At 42.2% G+C, this 6,017-nt stretch overlaps 1 protein-coding gene across 1 annotated transcript in view; it reads right to left on the bottom strand.

Annotated features, from left to right (window-relative positions):
• The window catches only part of LOC118380174 (disabled homolog 1-like), a 370,535-nt gene that overhangs the window by 266,282 nt on the left and 98,236 nt on the right, over window positions 1-6,017 (bottom strand). The gene's annotated exons all lie outside the window — the stretch shown is intronic.

Below are 6,017 nucleotides of genomic sequence, written 5' to 3'. Positions count from 1 at the left end.
GAGGACCTGAGCCCTAGGGCCATGCCTCAGGACACCTGGCATGATGACTCTTGTTGTCCCAGTCCACCTGGCCGTGCTGCTGCTCCAGTTTCAACTGTTCTGCCTGCGACTAGGGAACTCGGACCTGTTCACTCTGATTACTATTATTTGACCATGCTGGTCATTTATGAACATTTGAATATCTTGGCCATGTTCTGTTATAATCTCCACCGGCACAGCCAGAAGAGGACTGGCCACCCCTCATAGCCTGGTTCCTCTCTAGGTTTCTTCCTAGGTTTTGGCCTTTCTAGGGAGTTTTTCCTAGCCAACGTGCTTCAACACCTGCATTGCTTGCTGTTTGGGGTTTTAGGCTGAGTTTCTGTACAGCACTTTGAGATATCAGCTGATGTACGGAGGGCTATATAAATACATTTGATTCGATTTAATAACCAGAACCAAAGTGAACTCCACTGTTTTTGACAAGGTGGTTTTTAACAGGCACACCTCTGGGGAAACATTCTGGATTTGATACTAGCTTGATGACATGACAGTTTGCCCATGATGGAAACCGCTCCCTTGTAATCCTGTTTGCTAACTATTTCTCTAGAGTTTAGCAAGATGCTGAGGCCAGTCTCACACACAGCTTTACATCACAGTCCAAGTGTCTAAGGAGAGTTAGCGGCTAAACACAGCAGTTGGCCTCCTCAACCTGGACACCGACAGTGTGGTCTTCTACGTGGACAGCTATCCTGATAACCTCACTGTAATTACAGTCCTCTATCCCTTTGTCTCGCAGGTGCGTTGTGCCTCTGCATCATCCTCAGATTCTTGAATACAGAAGTACACTTTACTAGTCTGTAATCAGCGGGACCAGACCAGTCTTATTCTCCATATTCAAGTTTTGTTTTAATTCACTATGTATGCCCCTCCTTCATTAGCCTCCAGTGGAGCTGCGTTACCCTCGTGCTGTGGAGCCATCAAACTGTCTACTATCAATGGACAATTATTTAGTCTGTACAACTTTAAGAATGCCATCAGCGTAGACAAACAGCCATATATAAAGTAAGAACCAACAAAAGGGGATCACCACCTTGTTTTAACATCTATAACAGAGACCATACTGTACAGAATGGTGAATGCTGTCCAAATTTGGCCAGTTATGCCCTGTACCATTACCATAGATATAACAGTCCTCTCTGCTTAAATGTCAGAATGTATCATGCAGTTCTTTCCTCCTGTCAGAGTTTGGGTTAGTCAACAGTCAACAGTGCCTTATTATTTTGACGGAATTGGTTACGGTTTGGTTCCAGACATTAAGACCCTGAAATCCAGAGAAGAAGACTGGTCAAGTTCCACACAAACAGCCGGGTGTGGAATGCATTACTGTTTTATATAGGAAATTAGGTATGTATGTATATCTGATATCAGGTACAAATGTTGATTTGAATCACATGCAGAAACCATTGAATAATTAGTACATGCAAGTGAATGAAAGACTTGGTTTACATTGTAAGTAGTGTAATCAATTAAGCATACAATATCATAAAGTACACACCGGAAATTCAAGGTATTGCAGTTGAACATGAATAGATTAAATCCTAATTGAGAATTTATGGTTTTGTCTGTAGTGTAAATGTCGTCATGAATGTTGTATTTCATAGGATTCGTATACTAACGTTATTGTGGAGAGAGGTTGTATTGTGCTGCAGGGAAGGCCAGACAACTAAGTCCTCAAAGTCAAGAGTACTGGGAAAGTTTCATTCATTGTAAATTAGTAACACAGATTTGCAGTGCACAGTTCACCCAGAAAGGCTTGCTCTCTCTAATTCTCTCTTTCTCTCTTTCTCTCTTTCTTTCTTTCTTTCTTTCTCTCGGAGGACCTGAGCCCTCGGACCATGCCTCAGGACTACCTGGCATGATGACTCCTTGTTGTCCCCAGTCCACCTGGCCGTGCTGCTGCTCCAGTTTCAACTGTTCTGCCTGCGGCTATGGAACCCTGACCTGTTCACTCTGATTACTATTATTTGACCATGCTGGTCATTTATGAACATTTGAAAATCTTGGCAATGTTCTGTTAAAATCTCCCCCCGGCACAGACAAAAGAGGACTGGCCACCCCTCATAGCCTGGTTCTCTCTTGGTTTCTTCCCTGGTTTTGGCCTTTCTAGGGAGTTTTAGCCACCATGCTTCTACACCTGCATTGCTTGCTGTTTGGGGTTTTAGGCTGAGTTTCTGTACAGCACTTTGATATATCCCAGCTGATGTAAGAAGGGCTTTATAAAATACATTTGATTTTGATTTGATCATTTTCAGGATTCATTCAGGACTATCTGTAATCATGGTAGCATCCATATTAATGTAGTGTTTAGAAACATTTTCATTCTTATTTACAATAAAGTGACAAAAATGACACAAGACATTATTTACCATTAACTTCTATTGGGCACAAAATGATCTGAAACACAACCAAAACAAACAAACAGCAAGTGCATCCAACAAGTTTGTAATCTCAAGCTGGATGTAATCATTGCATGCTAGGAATATGAGACTAAATACTACATTTTTGACTAGTTTAATACACATATAAGTGCATTTGTACCAATACCTTGGTCCTCTAAAATGGGGACTATGTACAGAAAGTGCTATAATTTCAAAACGGTTCACCCGATATGGGATGAAAATATCCTCAAATTAAAGCTGACCGTCTGCACTATAACCTAATTACATTGTATCATTTTGAAATCCAATGTGCTGTAGTACAGAGCCAAAATGAACAAAACATTTCACTGTCCCAATACTTTCGGAGCTCACTATATGTAATAGAAAGACACTCTCTCTGTGCATTAACAATTTACTTCACTAGAGGATACTGCAGTGCTCCCATTACTGTGTTGCTCGCTTTGCAGGTCATTCACACTCTTTTGGGGTTCAAGGCAATGTTTTCTGAATGTTTTATGAATTGAACATTAACGTGTTTTCAATTACAAAGAGAGTGACTTTGGTGTATTTTATGAATTAACAGGAAAAATATCTTCATCAAGATGAACTGGCACACAAGTCAACCCTAGTGAGGCTAAAATAGAATTGATTTAATCTCAAAACCACGCCTGACATTGATCACTGAACAATACTTGCTGCTGTATATCAAAACTACAAATTGCACAATCTGTTACAATATACTAAAAGTTTAAGTTTAACCAAATGCTTGTTAAAACCAGTAAAAGGAATTCCAAACATTACGCCTGAACAATTTTCTCAATATTATGATAGGACTGCAGACAAAAGGTATGTACTAATGAGTAATAAAATCCAATTGGCATGCCATATAGTCATCATTAAGACTAGGAAGAAGAAGATGATGTTATGGGGTTCTAGACTCTCCTTCTAGGCTGACTGCGGTAGTCTACTGAGGTTAGTTCTGCACAAAGCTAGGACCCCCTGGCTTGGCACACATCATTTATTCATGCAGGGTGCACTAATGTGTGTCTAATGCACGTCTGGACTTAGCTCATACTGAGACCAGGACTGCAGAGTCCAGACAACTTCTTCTCTCTCCCCCTATCCACTCTGTATCTCAATCTTGCAAATCAAATACAACATAATGAAATGCTAATGTCAATATGCAGGATCCTTTGACTTGTTTATATTGTCCTCATAGTTGGGGACACACCCTTGTCATATATCTCACTGCTCACCACACCAGCACCTGTCTGCGCTTTGCAATCCAGGAAGAAAGGAACAACAAAGAGATGGATACATAATATATATATATTTTTAAATTAAATACAGTATTTAATTCTAAACCAGGGTCTCAAACACTTTCTAGCATGAGAGCTATACTACATGACCAAATATATGTGGACACCTGCTCATCAACATCTCATTCAAAATCATGGGCATTAAAATGCTATAACAGCCTCCCTCCACTCTCTCCAGTCAAGTTGTTTCCACACCAATCTCAACAAGCAATTTCTGTATGGACCTCACTTTCTGCAATGGTGGGCATTGTCATGCTGAAACAGGAAAGGGCCTTCCACAAACTGTTCCACAAAGTTGGAAGCACAGAATTGTTTCTAAAGTAATTGTATGCTGTAGAGTTAAGCAATAACCAAATCCACTAAGTTGAAAAGGTGTCCACATACTTTAGTATATATAGTGTACATTAAAAAATAAAACATGTCGCGAGCAACTGATTTTTTTCTATACTGAGCAAAAATATAAACGCAACATGCAACAAAGATTCTACTGAGTTACAGTTCATATGAGGAAATCAGTCAATTGAAATAAATAAATTAGTTCACACCCTGATCTGTGTCACCTGTTTTTGTGATTGTCTTCGCCCCCTCTAGGTGCCACCCATCTTCCCCATTATCCCCCTGTATATTTATACCTGTGTTCTCTGTTTGTCTGTTGCCAGTTTTGTCTGGTTTGTCAAGTCAACCAGCGGTTTTGTGTCTCAGCGCCTGCTTTTCCCAGTCTCTCTTTTCTCACCCTCCTGGTTTTGACTCTTGCCTGTCCTGACTCTGAGACCGCCTGCCTGACCACTCTTCCTGACCACTATGCCTGCCCCTGAGCCTGCCCCCAGAGCCTGTCTGCCCTGCCGACCTGGGCACCTTGCCCCACCTCTGATTATTGAACTCTGCCACCCTGAGCCTGCCTGCCGTCCGGTTCCGTTGCCCCACCTCTGGTTTACCGACCCACCTGCCTTGACCTGTCTATTGCCTGCCCCTTTTTGATTAATAAAAACCATTGTTAATTTGATGTTGTGGATCAGAAAACCAGTCATTATCTGGTGTGACCACCATTTGCCTAATGCAATGTGACACATCTGCTTCGCACAGAGTTGATCAGGCTGTTGATTGGGTGGCCTGTGGAATGTTGTCCCACTCAAACTTCAAATCAAATTGATTTATAAAGCCCTTCTTACATCAGCTGATATCTCAAAGTGATGTACAGAAATCTAACATAAAACCCCAAACAGCAAGCAATGCAGGTGTAGAAGCACGGTGGCTAGGAAAAACTCCTTTAGAAAGGCCAGAACCTAGGAAGAATCCTAGAGAGAACCAGGCTATGAGGGGTGGCCAGTCCTCTTCTGGCTGTGCCGGGTGGAGATTATAACAGAACACGGTCAAGATGTTCAAATGATCATAGGTGAACAGCAGGGTCAAATAATAATAATCACAAGGGTGCAACAGGTCAGCACCTCAGGAGTAAATGTCAGTTGGCTTTTCATAGCCGATCATTCAGAGTATCTCTACCGCTCCTGCTGTCTCTAGAGAGTTGAAAACAGCAGGTATGGGACAGGTAGCACGTCCGGTGAAAAGGTCAGGATTCCATAGCCGCAGGCAGAACAGTTGAAACTGGAGCAGCAGCACGGCCAGGTGGACTGGGGACAGCAATGAGTCATCAGGCCAGGTAGTCCAGAGGCATGGTCCGAGGGCTCAGGTCCTCCGAGAGAGAGAAAGAGAGAGAGTTAGCGAGAGCATACTTAAATTCAAATATGACACCGGATAAGACAGGAGAAATACTCCAGATATAACAGACTGGTCCTAGCCCCCCAACACATAAACTACTGCAGCACAAATACTGTAGAGAAAGAAAGTTTCTTCAAAGGCTGTGCAAAGTTGCTGGATATTGGAGTGAATTGGAAAACACTGTTTTACACATCAATTCAAATCATCCCAAACATGCTCTATGGGTGACATGTCTGGTGAGTATACAAGCCATGGAAGAACTGATACACTTTCAGCTTCCAGGAATTGTGTTCAGATCCTTGCTTACATGGGGCTGTGAATTATCATGCTGAAACATGAGGTGATGGCGGTAGATGAATGGCATGACAATGGGCCTCAGGATCTCGTCACGATATCTCTGTGCATTCAAATTGTCGTCGATAAATTGCAATTGTGTTCATTGCCCATACCATAACCCCACCGCCACCTTGGGGAACTCTGTTCACAACATCGATATCAGCAAACCGCTTGCCCACACGATGCAATACACGTTGTGAGGCCGGTTGGATGTACTGACAAATTCTCT

Source organism: Oncorhynchus keta, chromosome 1 (genome assembly GCF_023373465.1).
Source record: "Oncorhynchus keta strain PuntledgeMale-10-30-2019 chromosome 1, Oket_V2, whole genome shotgun sequence".
NCBI classification, from domain to species: Eukaryota; Metazoa; Chordata; class Actinopteri; order Salmoniformes; family Salmonidae; genus Oncorhynchus; species Oncorhynchus keta.
This window is presented reverse-complemented; position numbering and strand designations above follow the sequence as displayed.